Raw genomic sequence first — 16,419 nt, 5'->3', positions numbered from 1 at the left:
TGGTGCTGCAAGAGTACAGCAGGTCAGCCAGCATCTGAGGAGCAGGAGGTTTGATGTTTTGGGCATAACCCCTTGATTAGGAATGTGGGGTGGGCCCAAAAGGACTGAGAGATAAATGGGAGGGAGGTGGGACTGGGGGAAGGGAGCTGAGAATGCTATGGGTAGATGAAAGCGGGGGAAGGAGGTGACAGGTCAGAGAGGAGGGTGGAGCAGATAGATGGGAAGGCAGATGGACAGGTGGGACAGTTCAAAAGAGCAGTCCCAAGTTCGAGGGTTGTCTCTGGGATTGGGCGGGGGGGGGGGGGGGTGTAAATGAGGAAACTGGTGAAATCAATATTGATCCTGTATGGTTGGAGGGTCCCAATGCAGAGGCATTCTTCCTCCAGGTATCAGGTGGCCTAGGACCCTGCAACCACATGGCATCAACATCGAGTTCACCAGTTTCCTCACATTCCCTCCCCCCTCCCACCCCAGCTCCAACCCTCCAACTCAGCACCACCCTCTTGAACTGTCCCACCTGTCCATCTTCCTTCCCACCAATCTGCTCCACCCTGTCGCCATCACCCCCCCCCCACCCAACCTGCATCTACCTTACCCCCAGCCCCACTCCCACCTTCCTATTTATCTCTCAGCACCCTTTCCACCCCCCCCCTCCCCCTCCCCCTCCCCCTCCCCCTCCACAATTCCTGATGAAGGACACGAGAGAGACGCAGAGACAGCGATCTAGACCAATGCATCCAGCATATGCACCTTTCCTGAGTTCACCTCCTTTCACTTCACTTCCTACAAACCAACAGTTTAAGCCCAAAATGAGAAAAGAAATGGAATAGGAGGGGTGAGAAGAGAGGGTGCTGTACTCACAGAGGTTGGTGCAGTCTGGGGTAACACTCAATCTTCATTCAGAGAGAGAGAGAGCAGCAGGAGCTCATGATCCAACTTCCGCATTCAGACAATGAGGGGATGCTCTGATTGGTAGGAGGACCAGCCTTCCTTCCGGTCCTCCAAGGCTTCCCATTGGTCATGCCTCCCCGTGTCAAGGTTAAGGGAGGGGCACGTGAGGGTAGTGGAGGAGAGAGGTCACGTGGGCGTCACAAAGACCAGTGCCGCCGCGTGACGCACGGCGCGGTGGACCAATGGGAAAGGCTGGAACGCCGCACGGGCGGGCGGTCCGTCAAATCAACGCGCGGCCTCTGTGACGACGGCGGTCCCTCGATTCACGTGACCGGTTGCTCCTGCACATGCGCCGTTGCGGGGGGGTTAAGGGGAGCTGATGTTGTGTTGGTCTGGAGGGTCCCTGTGGCCAGGAAGAGGTGAGTGTGGCTCAGTCAATGAGCATCAGTCAGACCCTGCTGGAGCATGGGGGGAGGGAGGTGGGATATTAGGTACAGCAAGAGTTAAAGAGTGTGTGGGATGGAGATTTACAACTTTTTTAGGTAATAAGTCCCTTTCTGGACAATACTGGGGGATGGGTAATATCAGAAACAGCAGAGTGAGAATTGAAGAAAAGTGTGTGTGTGTGTGTGTGTGTGTGTGTGTGTGTGGGGGTGGCGGGGGTGTGTGTGTCGGGTGGAGATTTGCAACACTTTTTAAAGTTAAAAATCACACAACTCTAGGTTATAGGAGAAAATGAGGTCTGCAGATGCTGGAGATCAGAGCTGAAAATGTGTTGCGGGAAAAGCTCAGCAGGTCAGGCAGCATCCGAGGAACAGGAGAATCGAAGTTTCGGGCATGAGCCCTTCTTCAGGAATGAGGAAAGTGTCCTCATTCTTTCCTCATTCCTGATGAAGGGCTTTTGCCCGAAATGTCGGTTTTTATTTTTTCCCAGCTCCTCGGATGCTGCCTGACCTGCTGTGCTTTTCCAGCACCACACTGATCTCCAGCATCTGCTGTCTTTTTCGCCTGGAGGTTTTACTAGCTACCTGATGAAGGTGCAGAGCTCTGAAAGCTCGAACTTCTAAACAAATCTAATGGACTACAACCTGGTGATGTGATTTTTTTTTTACCTTTGTACACCCCAGCCCAACACTGGCATCTGCATATTGTAACTTGATTGTTTTAGGGAAGTTCTACAGAAACTAGAATGATCTGTTCTGAATTCCTGTCATGTGTAGGTAGCAATGACTTTTGTAATCCCCTTTTCACAGGATATGAGAAGAGCAGCTTTGCAGGTAGAGCTCCCCAACGGAGTACCATGTGAAGGTCTGACAGAGCCCCTTGATTCGTGGGACAGGAGAGACGTCCCTCTTTCAGTCCAGAAGGGGAAAATTCTTTGAACGTTTTTGTCTGCTTCAGTAGGCTCTTAAAGTATCGTCTTTACCTGAACCACAGGGGCACGTGCCTGAGCCAGTTTGCCCACTGTGGGGAAAGGAAGTCTCAGGAGGCATTCCGCGCGCCATGGAGAAACCGTGGAAGTGTGGGGATTGCGGGAAAGGGTTCCGCTCCCCCTCCGTGCTGGAGATCCACCGCCGTGTCCACACTGGGGAGAGGCCGTTCAGCTGCTCGGTGTGCGGCAAGGGCTTCACCCAGCTGTCTATCCTGCTGACCCACCAGCGTTTCCACACCGGGGAGCGGTCCTTCACCTGCCCCGTCTGCGGCAAGTTCTTCACCCAGTCGTCCACCCTGCTGACCCACCAGCGGGTCCACACCAGGGAGCGGACCTTCACCTGCTCCGTCTGCGGCAAGGGCTTCACCGACTCCTCCCACCTGCTGACCCACCAGCGGGTCCACACCGGGGAGAGGCCGTTCAGCTGCTCGGTCTGTGGCAAGAGCTTTACCCAGTCGTCCAACCTGCTGCGGCACCAGCGGCTCCACACCGGGGAGCGGCCCTTCACCTGCTCCGTCTGCGGCAAGGGCTTCACCGACTCCTCCCACCTGCTGACCCACCAGCGGGTCCACACCGGGGAGAGTCCGTTCAGCTGCTCGGTCTGCGGCAAGAGCTTTACCCAGTCGTCGAACCTGCTGCAGCACCAGCAGGTCCACACCGGAGAGTGGCCCTTCACCTGCTCCGTCTGCGGCAAGGGCTTCGCCCGCTCGTCCGACCTGCTAACCCACCAGCGGGTCCACACCGGGGAGCGGCCGTTCAGCTGCTCCGTCTGCGGCAAGGGCTTCGCCCGCTCGTCCGACCTGCTAACCCACCAGCGGGTCCACACCAGGGAGCGGCCGTTCAGCTGCTCGGTCTGCGGCAAGAGCTTCACCCGCTCGTCCACCCTGCTGCAGCACCAGCGGCTTCACACCGGGGAGCGGCCCTTCACCTGCTCCGTCTGCGGCAAGAGCTTCTCTCACTTGTCCAACCTGCTGACCCACCAGCGGCTCCACACCAGGGAGCGGCCCTTCACCTGCTCTGTCTGCGGCAAGGGCTTCACCCGCTCGTCCGACCTGCTAACCCACCAGCAGCTCCACACCGGGGAGCGGCCGTTCAGCTGCTCGGTCTGCGGCAAGAGCTTCACCCGCTCGTCCACCCTGCTGCAGCACCAGCGGCTTCACACTGGGGAGCGGCCCTTCACCTGCTCCGTCTGCGGCAAGAGCTTCTCTCGCTCGTCCAACCTGCTGACCCACCGCCGGGTCCACACTAGGGAGCGGCCCTTCACCTGCTCCGTCTGCGGCAAGGGCTTCACCCGCTCGTCCGACCTGCTAACCCACCAGCAGGTCCACACCGGGGAGCGGCCCTTCACCTGCTCCGTCTGCGGCAAGGGCTTCACCCACTCGTCCAACCTGCTGACCCACCAGCAGGTCCACACCAGGGAGCGGCCCTTCACCTGCTCCGTCTGCGGCAAGGGCTTCACCCGCTCGTCCGACCTGCTAACCCACCAGCGGGTCCACACCGGGGAGAGGCCGTTCAGCTGCTCGGTCTGCGGCAAGAGCTTTACCCAGTCGTCCAACCTGCTGCGGCACCAGCGGCTTCACACCGGGGAGCGGCCCTTCACCTGCCCCGTCTGCGGGAGGGGCTTCGCTCAGTCCCAGCACCTGCTGCGGCACCAGCGGGGGCACAAGTGACGGGGCCAGCCGCTGTGAGTCACCGCCCAGGGCTGAACCCTGGGTGGGATGGGGGAGGGTCACTGCAGTTGCTGTGCTCTCATCCCCTTGGCATCCAGTGGCTCTGCGAGCCTGCGACTGCGCATTTCCTCCTGAAGTGGAGATGTACAACACAGAAACAGACCCTTCGCTCCAACCCCTCCATATCCTCAACCAGTCAAGTCCCATTTGCCAGCAATTGGCCCTATCCCTCCAAACCTCTCCTTATACAGATACCCAAGTGGATGCCTTTTAAATGTTGCAATTGTACCAGCCTCCACCACTTCCTCTGGCAGCTCATTCCACACGCACACACACCACCCTCTGTGTGAAAAATGTTGCCCCTTAGGACCCTTTTTAAATCTTTCCCCTCTCACCCTAAACCTATGCCCTCTAGTTCTGGCAAAAGACTTTGTCTATCCCTATCCATGCCCCTCATGAATTTATAAACCTCTCTTAAAGTCAACCCTCAGCCTCTGACGTTCCAGGGAAGACAACCCCAGCCTGTTCAGCCTCTCCCTGTAGCTCAAACCCTCCAACCCTGGCAACATCCTTGTCAATCTTTCTGAACCCTTTCAAGTTTTGCAACATCCTTCCGATAGACCAGAAGTGCACATAATACAGAGGAACTTCGATTATCCAGAATTAGATGAACCAGCACGGTGGCTCAGTGGTTAGCGCTGCTACCTCACAGTACCAGGGACCCGGGTTTCATTCCTGCCTCAGGCGACAGACTGTGTGGAGTTTGCACATTCTCCCCGCGTCTGCGTGGGTTTCCTCCTAGTGCTCCGGTTCCGTCCCACAGTCCAAAGATGTGCAGGTCAGGGTGAATTGGCCATGCTAAATTGCCCGTCGTGTTAGGTATATTAGTCAGAGGGAAATGGGTCTGGGTGGGTTACTCTTCGGAGGCTCAGTGTGGACTGGTTGGGCCTGTTTCCACACTAAGGGATCTAATCGTCAAGCGACTGAAATACACCCTGCATGTGTCCTTTGGATAATCGAGGTTCCTGTGTATTCCAAAAGTGGCCTAACCAACGTCCTGTCCAGACCCCAACCCCTATACTCAGTGCTTTGGCCAATAAAGTGATCTGCAGAATCTGCGGGACTTGCTTAATCCTGGGAGGTAAATCACGTGTTTCTCCTTCTCTTGCAGGTGGATCCAAGATTTCACTCTCTGTCCCATTGAGTCTCCAGTCAGGTCCTTCAACTCAACTGGTCTCTCTCAGTATTTCTGACCCATGTGAGCCTCTACGCACCTCCCCTTCACTTGCTCACACTTGATTTCCCTTACAGCAGCATTCCCTTCAGTTCCTTTCTCCCTGACGTCTGTATCCAGCTTCTCCTTAAATGCCGTCCACCTCAACCTGCTACTGTGGGGGTCATTCCCGCTGCAGACAGAGGTCTCTCCTTGTAACCTCTTCAAAAGATTTACTGCTGACTTCCCCCTTCAGTCTTTTCCATTTCTGGGTCTCCCCGCTGTTGCGAAACTTGGAAGAGTTCAGAAAAGATTTACAAGGATGTTGCCAGGGTTGGAGGATCTGAGCTACAGGGAGAGGCTGAACAGGCTGGGGCTGTTTTCCCTGGAGCGTCGGAGGCTGAGGGATGACCTTAGAGGTTTACAAAATTATGACTGGCATGGATAGGATAAATAGGCAAAGTCTTTTCCCTGGGGTTGGGGAATCCAGAACTAGAGGGCATAGGTTTAGGGTGAGAAGGGAAGATATAAAAGAGACCTACAGGGCAACTTTTTCATACAGAAGGTGGTGTGTGTATGGAATGAGCTGCCAGAGGATGTGGTGGAGGCTGGTACAATTGCAACATTTAAGAGGCATTTGGATGGGTATATGAATAGGAAGGGTTTGGAGGGATATGGGCCGGGTGCTGGCAGGTGGGACTAGATTGGATTGGGATATTTGGTCGGTATGGACGGGTTAGACCGAAGGGTCTGTTTCCGTGCTGTACATCTCTTGACAAAGCCTTGTCTGAGGGTGAAATGTTGTCATTCCCGTTGATGCGGGTGGTCCCCTGTCTGTTGTCCTTTTTGTTTCCTTTCTCGGAAAGGACGTCGCGGACGTGGGCAGCGTTCCCGAGCCCCGCTCCGGAGCGGGCTGTTCCGTCCTCTTCCAGCCCCCGGGAGAAGGGGCAGCTTGAGTGCATTGGGAGAGTGGGCCATTCACCGGGAGGGTGCCAATGGGACGGGAGAGCGGTACCAGTAATGGGGCGAGGGGGAGATGCCTCAGACCGCCAGAAACACTGGGGCAGCTGCTCGCGTGCTCCTTTTGGATCTCACAGCACAGGGAGGCCATTCATCTGATTACCTCCCCGTCTCTGTCTCTCTGGCTCTGTCTCTCTCTCTCTCTCTCTCTGCGTCTGTCTGTCTCTCTGAGGTGACAGCGGATTCCAGCATATTGCTGATTGCTGGGTAAACCTGTTTTTCCTCTGTTTTCCCCCTCTCTCTCTTGCTCAAACCCCTGAACTTCAGGCCGCCCCTGACCTTGTCATTATCAGTGAATAGGGAACAGCTTTTCTTCCTCCACCTTATCTGAACCTATCACAATCTTCCCCACTTTCACCAGTTGTATCTGTGTGTGACCCTCTCTTTCTGTGTCTCTTTCTCTCCTAAGCCCCCTCCCTCACCACATCCCATTTACCCACCCCCTCCTGTCATGCTCCCACTTTCAAACGGTCTCGTTGTGTTTTCACTGCCTCTTCCCCATCGTTTCCATCAAGCACCTCATCTCATGCTGAGAACCCCTGCAGTGTAGGAGCAGGCCCTTCAGCCCATCCAATTCACACCAACCCTCCCTCACCCAGACCTCTGCCCGTAACCCTGCAATTCCCATTGACTAACCCACCTAGCCTACACTATGGGTAATTTAGCACGGCCAATGCACCCTAACCTGCACATCCCCAAACACTATGTAATTTAGCACGGCCAGTCCACCCAAACCTGCACATCCCTGGATACTATAGGACAATTTAGCCTGGCCAATCCTACACTAAGGGTGGATTGGCCATGCTAAATTACCCATAGTACCCAGGGATGTGTAGGTTAGGGTAGATTGGCCATGCTAAATTACCCAATCCAACACATCCCTGGGTACTGTTAGGATAAAATAGGTCAAGGGAGGGTGGAGCTATAGCTGCTGTTTGGGGAATCGAAACTGTTGCTTACGTGGCCAGCTCAGCTGCCAACGCCCAAATGAGCTCAATAACAGGAAACGCCTAGCAAACGCGAAATGTCCTAATAAGGCAATGCTTAGTAGCTCCGTGAAGCTCTGCTTAGCAAAGAGTATATCAGGAGCAGATTTGGGAGGGGAAGGCAGAACGCGCCTTCTCCAGTGAATGCAGGGTGATTCACTGTATCAACTACGATTCTGCAATAAAGCCTGCTTGTGCCAAACAATTGAGCGTCTGTTGTCTCTCCTCCTAAAACGAACATGCAAGGACAGATTCCGGCCTAACAGTACTATGGGTAATTTAGCATGGCCAATCCACCCTCACCTACACATCCCTAGGTACTATGGGTAATTTAGCCTGACCAATCCACCCTAACCTACACATCTCTGAGCACTATGGGTAATTTAGCATAGCCAATCCACCCTCACCTACGCATCTTTGGATTGTGGGAGGAAGCCAGAGCACCCGGAGAAAACCCTCGCAGACGCAGGCTGGAAATGTGCAAACTCCATACGGACAGTCACCCCCGAGGCTGGAATTGAACCCGGGTCCCTTGGCGCAGTGACCACTGAGCAACCCCTATTAATCCGCCTGCGTTAAGATCCTTTTGTCACCTGGATGAATGTTACAGGGGGGAGCGGGGTTTACGTCTTCTCTGAGCTGAGAGAGGACACAGGAGATGCTCCTCATCATGCTTTCATGTGTCACATTGCATAATTCTTAGAATTTACATGTAAATGTCTAGTTGGGGTTAGAATTCTTGTAAATGTAGACAAACCGAAACACTTGTTGAGACATTTCACCAAACCCCAAGTAGGCAATTGACATGCCCGTCCCTGAAAAGAGAACCTTTCGTGGGGTCAGAGTTGACATTGAGAATAGCGAAATGAACACTGTCCCCGTCGTGTTTGTATTTTTGCTGACAGAAGGGCAGTTTGCAGTCAGCAGGACCTGTGGGACTAGAGGCTGCGGGCCAGGTCTGCGCTCGGGAGCGTAAATCCCAACGGGAACCAGAGGCGTTGCTAACGTTTAAGCCAGCTGAGTTTAGCAAGAAAAGGCTGCGACCCTGTGCTTGAACTGATCAGCCGAAACTTTGGGCGGAGCCAAGGAGATCTGAAGGCGAAGCTCACGGGAGGGTCTCCTTTCTCAAAAAAACCAGAAAACATGAGGGATACCAGGAAGAATTCCGCTGAATTCCAGAGAGCTGTGGCATGCCGTTGATTTGGTACAATGAGCTTTTAATGTGAACTCTCATGAGGGAGTGCAAACGAACTCGAGTTGAAATGTAGCTCCGTAAAGTGTTGTGTAACAGTCATAGCGTTGACCGTTGTTGAACGTTTTGATGCGGTCCAGTTTTTCTTTTGTTTTTTAAAGATGAGATGATGTTTTGTGGTTTTTGGATGGGTTGGGTACAGAGTGGGAGGTAGGGTGGGCTGGGATCTTCCATGTTGATGGGATTTGACAGTGAATTTTGCTTCGTCAATTATTCAGACTGTGTGCCTGGAGAGAGGGAGGGTCTGACCCTTGGGAAGGGTGCTGGCGGGGTGTGGGCGGGAGGTGAACCTTTGCAATGTCCAATCAGAAGGCTAAGTGTTAAGATAACAAGAGCCGATATTTAGCAGTCGATAAGTGCAACATGTAAGCAGTTTGTTCATATGCAGCTCAAAGGCTGTCCCCAAAGTTAAACTTAGTATGGCGCCTACCCACTCAATCCAGTTACCCACCCCATTTCAGGGTGGATATGTGAACTATCACTAATTTTGGTTCTTCTAACGAATAAAACATTTAAACCTAGCTGTTCAGGAAAGCAAACAAGTTTAAAACTACAGCCATGCTGCAGTTAAACTCAATAGACTTACTCAGAGCAAAATACATGTTCTCTGAACGCAGTTGGAAGTTAACATAGTTGTATTAGATGTCGGAATATCTGTTTAAATGGAGCGGTGAGCTTTCCCAATGTAGACAGGGCTCCTCGAAACGTGGCAGTGTCCCCCCTGCAGCTGCAGAGCGAGACAGGAGAGTTTGTTTTTGTGAATGAGCAGTTGTAGCGCGAGGTGGCTGTTGCTTGGTGACGGTGAGGCTCCCCCGGCCCCGCCCATCCCCCCGTGCAGACGTCACGCGGGGGTGAAGGCGGTTGGGAGGAGAAGTCGCTCGAGCGGGAAGCGGCGGCCGTTAGGAAAATGGCGCCGTGCGGCCCGGGGCAGATCCCCGTCACTGGTCACCGCCGCCTTCCTAGCGCAGCTGCTGTGTCACGGCCACACCGGCCGGCTGTACAGCAGGCAGGAGCCGGTGAGCATTCTGGAGGCGGATGGGGTTAAGGCCCTGTTTGGGAACTGGTCGGCCGCCTGGGTGGTGGAGTTCTACTGGTCGTGGGGCGGCCCCTGTGTCAACTATGGGGCCACCTGGAAGGTACTGGGCCCGGGAGGTGAAAGGTGAGGCAGGTTGTGGGGGGGACGGAGGGGAAGGAATGTGGGGCCTGTCCTGTCATAGTCACATTTTACACTCACTTTCCATCTGCTTTTACTGGCGCTTGTGCTGTTTACCCCTCACTGTGTTTTAATCCTTGTGCTGTTTACCCCTCACTGTGTTTTAATCCTTGTGCTGTTTGTCCTTTGCTGTTACTTGTACAATTGCTGAGGGTAGTGTGTAAATACTAGTGAAGGATACTATGCACCAGCATGTATATGTTCCTCAGTTATTGAAGGGGCAGGACCTGTTGAGAACGGTTAGTAAAGCAGGGTGTGCACTAAGCCTTGTTAACATGGATATGTTCATTGGAAAAGTTGACTTTTTATTATTTAGAGTCGTAGAGATTTTCAGCACGGAAACAGATCCCCTCAGTCCAACCTGTCCACGCCAACCAGATATCCTACATTAATCTAGTCCCCATTGCCAGCACTATATCCCTCTACGCCATTCCTATTCATATACCCATCCAGATACTTTTTAAAGGCTGTAATTATACTGGCCTCCTCCACTTCCTCTGGCAGCTCATTCCATACACACACCACCCTCTGCAGGGAAACATTGCCCTTCAGGTATCTTTTATATCTTTGTGGCCTCACCCTAAACCTATGTCCTCTAGTTGTGAAGGTCACCCCAACACAGAGGAAAAGACTTAAAAACATTGAGCAGCCAAACAAATGCAAAAGCAATCAAATATCAAGCCACATGGGGGAAAAAATATCGCTCTGCCCTTTTTGATCTCCAATAGACATTTGGAAACTGAAAATCTGTCAATAACACCAGCATTGCTACAGAGCATATTGTGTACACTCCTCGGTGTCAACAAGCAGGGCACATGTTTGCTAATGTCATCAAAACATTGGGCGTGTTCCTCATTGTCGGCAGAAAAGGGGCAAAACCTACTTTTGATGGACAAATAAGGCTCACTGGAGGACCGGAAGGAGACTTGTCCTCCTGCCATTTGGAGGTCCCCTATTGGTGAACGCGGAAGTTGGGCCATGAGGTTCTGAAGTTCCTGCCCCTCCCCTCTCTCAATGAAGATTGAGCTTCACTCAGACTGCAGCTTCCTTCCTCTGTCCAACATCTGTGAGTACAGCATTCTCTTTTCTCACCCCCTTTTCCATTTACATTTCATTCTGGGGTTCAATTGTTGACTTGGAGCAACTGAAAGGAATGGGAGTGAATCCAGTGAGGGGGACAGACTCTGGAAAAATTAGTCCAAGCCTTTGTCTCAATTGACAAAATAGACAGGCAGGAGACTGGACGAATGCAGCAAGCCAGGCAGTATCAGTAGGTGGAAGAGTTGAGGTATCTGGTGGAACCCTTGTTCAGGATTGGGGGTGGGAATAGGGAGAGCTGTGGAACAAGGGTGTGCTGGGGGGCAGGGTGATGAAGTGAGGATAGGTGGAGACAGGTAGAAGGTACAATAGACAATAGGTGCAGGAGTCAGCTCTTCTGCCCTTTGAGCCAGCACCACCATTCATTTTGATCGTGGCTGATCATCCTCAATCAGTATCCTGTTCCTGCCTTATCCCCATAACCTGGTTGGTGAATGGGAGGAAGGAATCTAGTTGGCAGGGAAGAGTGGAAAGGGCTGGGAAGTGAGTTGGGGGATGGGATGGGAGATTATTTGAAATTGGAGAACTCAGTGTCGAGTCCTCCGGGCTGTGGACTGCTCAGACAAGATGAGGTTTTATTCCTCCAATTTGTCAGAAGGGGAGTGGGAAGGGGCATTAAAATGGGTGGAGACTGGGAAGTCCGCTCAGCCTCTGTGGACCTGGCTGTGATGCTCGGCAAACCATTCCCCAAGTTTACGCTCGGTCTTCCTGACGTAGAGAAGACCATAACTGGCAAAGCACAGTGGGTCGAGCAGTAGGACAGTCGTAGTTTGAGGCACAAGCTCTTCATCAGGAATGATGCGTGGATGTTCAGAGGGGCATCAGCGTCCTTCTGTGCCAGTTGTCAGACAGGTGCAGCAGGCAATGAGCAAGGCAAGTGGCATATTAGCAAGAGGAATTAAGTTCAGAAGTGGGAATGTCTTCCAGCAGTTAGGAGGTCATAGAATATATTCAAGGCTGAGTTCACGTGATTTTTATGTGGATGCTTGTGGGGGAAGGCAAAAAAATGGTTGTAAGACCAGTATCCAGTTTTAAGACCGTTCCAGAGTCAGACAGCACAGAAACAGACCCTTCAGTACAACTAGTCAATGCTGACTATGTTCTCAAACTAAACCAGTCCCACCTGGCAGTGTTTTGGCCCATATCCCTCCAAACCTTTCCTATTCATGACGTTACTGTACCTGCATCCACCACATCCTCTAGACATTTAGTCCTCACGTGAACTACTGTGTAAAAGAAAAAAATTGTGCCCTTCAAGTCTTTTTAAAATCCTTCTCCTGTCACCGTCAAAGTTTGCTCCCTAATCTTGAAACCCCAACCCTAGGGGAAGGACACCCTTTGTTCACCTCATCTCTCCCCTCATGATTTTATAAACGTTGATAAGGTCACATCTCCACTTCCAATGCTCCAGTGAAAAAGTCCCAGCCCATCCAGCTAGATGAAGGTAGAATCCTGTCCCTTAGGATTCCCTCCAACAATGTGCCCACCACTGATGTCAGGCACACTGATCTATAGTTCCCTGGCTTGTCCTTACCACCCTTCTTAAACAGTGGCACCACGTTAGCCAACCTCCAGTCTTCTGGCACCTCACCTGACATGCACAGTATGCTCTATGGAGATGCTGTTTTTGATGGATTTAAAGTGTCCAAATGCCACAATTTCTCCCCCACTCACTTGACATAACCGTGCAGGCTCCTCGCTATTTGATGTTCATGTTACTTAGAACCCTCATGATCATATCAATCTCAATGAGGTCACCCCTCAACCTCCTGTGCTCCAGTGAAGACAGTTTCAGCTTCTCCTTATAACTCAAACCCTCCAGTCCTGGCAACATCCTGGTAAATCTTTACTGGACTCTCTGTAATAGTATTCTTCCTATTACAGGGCCACCAGAAGCCTTCTCAGTACTCTACAAGTGACTTCACCAACATCCTGTACACCTTCAACATGATGTCCCAACTCCTTTGTTCAATGGTGTGAACAATTAAGGTAAGTGTGCTGAATGTTTAACATCAATCTACATTTGTCAATATATCATATCAGTTGCATGACACTGTGACCTTTTGCTCTTAACTCTGCGTCTTCTGATCCTGCTCCACAGCTACCCGATGAAGGAGCAGCGCACTGAAAGCTAGTGCTTCCAAATAAATCTGTTGGACTATAACCCACTGTTGTGATTTTTCAACCTTGTCCCACCTAGTCCAACAGCAGCACCTCCACCTCCTTTCTAATGAACACAGCCCATACCTCCCGGTGCTGCCAGTAAACTGCCGATGAAATGATGCAGTGCCTGCACTCCTGAAAAGTTTATAATTTCTAACGAAACCAGCTACTCATTCACTGCTCCATCTGATACACGACTTTGGAAACTTAGTGCAGGAGGCTGCAAGAAATGAGCAGCTTTAAAACAAAAACCGCTTGGAGCTTTCAATGAGAGCCTGAGCCCAGCAGTACGTTCTGGTTACCTTTATTGTGGCCCAACATTGTTACAGCTGCAGATGCCCCCAGCAAAAGGGCAGAGAAAGAATAGCTGTGTATTAGACAGCTCAACAACAGGGGGAGGTGCACGGGGCAGGGCAAGGCCAACAGCAGGCCCCCGCACTACGCCTGCGTTGCCTTGCACAGTTTACAAAAATCCCTTCCCCTTCAGAGACTCCCCACAGTGTAGAAGCAGGCCACTCGACCCAAAGACTACACACCGATCCTCCAAAGGGTAACCCACCATGCAATTCCCCTACCCCATTGCTCAACATTTTCCCCTGACTAATGCACCTAACCTGCACATCCCTGGGCACTATGGGTATTTCAGTACTGTCAATCCACCTGAACCTGGACAACTCGTATATGCCAACCAGATATCCCAACCCAATCTAGTCCCACCTGCCAGCACGGGGCCCATATCCCCCCAGTTGCCTTTTAAATGTTGCAATTGTATCAGCCTCCACCACTTCCTCTGGCAGCTCATTCCATACACGTACCACCCTCTAAATGAGAAGGTTGCCCCTTAGGTCTCTTTCATATCTTTCCCCTCTCACCCTAAACCTATGCCCTGTAGTTCTGGACTCTCCCATCCCATAGAAAAGACTTTGTCTGTCTATCCTATCCATGCCCCTCATGATTTTATAAACCTCTATAAGGTCACCCCTCAGCCTCTGACGCTCCAGGGAAAATAGCCCCAGCCTGTTCTGTCTCTCCCTATAGCTCAAATCCTCCAGTCTTGGCGACATCCTTGTAAATCTTTTTAGATTAGATTAGATTACTTAGTGTGGAAACAGGCCCTTCAGCCCAACAAGTCCACACCGACCTGCCGACGCGTATATCACCCAGACCCATACTCCGGGGGTTTGCAAGGACTGCCACAAACACTACGTAGGACAAACAGGAAGAAAGTTAGCCACCAGGATACACGCACACCAGCTAGCCAGAAAAAGACACGATCTTCTATCCCTTGTCGCCCAACATACGGATGAAAGAAAACACCACTTCGACTGGGACAACATCTATCCTGGGACAGGCTAAGCAAAGACATGCCAGAGAATTCCTAGAGGCCTGGCACTCCAATCACAACACCATAAACAAACACATAGATCTAGATACCATCTATCAACCCCTCAGAAAATGAACAGGAAATGACATCACCACAAACCCCAGGAACCCCATCCAGGCCAAACATATAAATCGAAAGCAGGAGACAACAGCTTCGCTTCAGTTGGAGGTCGCCACTGATGATGTTCCCGAACCAGGTAATGAAACGTCTGGATATCAAACCTACAGCTCAGCGAGCAAACCTACACCCTAATCCTCAACCTGAGCTACAAACCTTGCAAAGTTGAATGTATTTGCAAACATCATGCTGCAAATACAAACCCACCCCCATGGATGATCTATCTCGTGTGTGCACGAGATAGAGAAACAGTCTATTTCCATGCTGTTTATCTTTATTTGATAACCGTTGCTTTATTTCTGTTGGTGTAAATGTTGTTGTAATTCATAGCTGGATCCTCATAGGTGTAAGGGTGACAGAATTCCTCAAGTAGGGCATTGGAAGATTCCTGGGAGACCCCTATTTCTGGTTTACTTCCTCATGAACAAACATTAAGCACGTGTATCTATTTATTTACGATTTTGTTTTATTTTTCTTGTTTGATTCCCTGCTATGACTACACCTTGTATTAGGATAGTTGACAGGCTGGGAGATTGTGGCTTGGGTCTTGATTGAATATTTTATCGTTCCAGAAGTTATAAAAGGCGGGGTCAAAGCTTTAGCAGAAATCTAGCAGAGCTGAGAACAGACCGACATCTTAGTCTGTGGGAACAGGGAGATCAACAGAGGATAGAGAAATCAGGTCCTGAAACCAGACCACCCTGTGATCAGTGCTTTGATTAGAGGCATCCTTCTACATCAGTCAATGCCAGTTGTCAGACAGGTGCAGCAAGGCAAGCGGTATATTAGCAGGCTGAACTGAGATTAGAAATGGGGATGTCTTCCTGCAGTTAGGGAGTCATTGAATTTATTCAAGGCTGAGTTCATCTGATTTTTGAACAACAAAGTGTGGATTTTTATGTTGTGTGGATGAGGTGTGTTTTTTTTGTGGTTTATGTTTTGGATACAGGAAGAGTAGACATTTTTAAAGTGGAAGGCAAGAAAATGGTTTTAAGACCACGACAGAACAGTTATGGTCAGACAGCACAGAAACAGACCCTTCAGTCCAACTATTCCATGCTGACTATGTTCTCAAACTAAACTAGTGCCACTTGCCAGTGTTTGGCCCATATACATCCACACCTTCCCTATTCATGTACTTATCCACATGAATTTTAAACGTTGCATCTGAACATGCATCCACCACTTCCTCTTTACATTCACTCAATACATGAAACACTCTGTTATAAACAAACTTTTCCCAATTCTGTCCATTCCATGGATTCATTCTCTTTCCTTTCAGTTGCTGCAAGTCATAAATTGAAGCCCAGAATGAAATAAATGGAAAAGGAGTTGTGAAGAGAGTACCCTACTCACAGATGGTTGACACAGTAAGGAGGGTGGAGTCTGGAGCAAACCCGAAATGTCGATTTTCCTGCTCCTCGGATGCTGCCTGACCTGCAGTACTTTGCCAGCACCACTCTAATCTTGACCCTGATCTCCAGCATCTGCAGTTCTAACTTTCTCCTGTAAGAAATCAGCAGTTTTAAACCAAAAACCTGTTGCAGTTTAAAGCTCTCATTGAGAGTATGAGCTCAGTGTGAAGTTCAGGTAATCTTTATTGTGACCCAACTTTGTTACAGCTTCAGAATCTCCCAGCAGAAAGGTGTAGAAAAAGTAGCAATTTTTTAAAAAAAGCTCAAGGTCAAAGTGCAACTCCTCACTTTCTTCATTATTGGTCACCACTGAGTTGTCCCTTTGTAATTGGATCCTTGATATCGCCTTAACCTGGAGGAAGTATTGCCTCACTCAGCAATTTCAACCTGTATCCAAGTAAGTTGGATGAGCAGCATAGAGTCAACCAGACTATTGTGGGTCTGGAGTCACGTGTCGGCCAGAGCGGGTAAAGGATGCAGCTGGGACGACTGCTCTAATAACTGCTCAAGTCTTCCCTAAAAAAGAACTGAGTGAATCAGAAGGGTTTTTTTTTCCACCCCCACC

The 16,419-nt window shown here is 50.7% G+C and overlaps 1 long non-coding RNA gene across 3 annotated transcripts; it reads left to right on the top strand.

Moving 5' to 3' along the window:
- The first annotated feature begins 9,354 nt into the window (after nt 1-9,354).
- LOC132812906 (uncharacterized) lies at nt 9,355-12,939 on the top strand. 3 transcript variants are annotated; one of them, XR_009643836.1, is made up of 4 exons: nt 9,355-9,623; nt 10,543-10,743; nt 12,660-12,764; nt 12,877-12,939. It is a non-coding gene; the product is annotated as an uncharacterized LOC132812906 (long non-coding RNA). The 3 variants fall into 3 exon arrangements; XR_009643835.1 differs by lacking the exon at nt 10,543-10,743 and having other exon boundaries at nt 9,355-9,480; XR_009643837.1 differs by lacking the exon at nt 10,543-10,743.
- Nucleotides 12,940-16,419: the final 3,480 nt, after the last annotated feature.

The sequence above is a fragment of the Hemiscyllium ocellatum genome, unplaced genomic scaffold (genome assembly GCF_020745735.1).
Source record: "Hemiscyllium ocellatum isolate sHemOce1 unplaced genomic scaffold, sHemOce1.pat.X.cur. scaffold_3080_pat_ctg1, whole genome shotgun sequence".
In the NCBI taxonomy this organism is placed as follows: Eukaryota; Metazoa; Chordata; class Chondrichthyes; order Orectolobiformes; family Hemiscylliidae; genus Hemiscyllium; species Hemiscyllium ocellatum.
The sequence above is the reverse complement of the archived record's forward strand: the minus strand, read 5'-3'. Positions and strand labels throughout refer to the sequence as shown.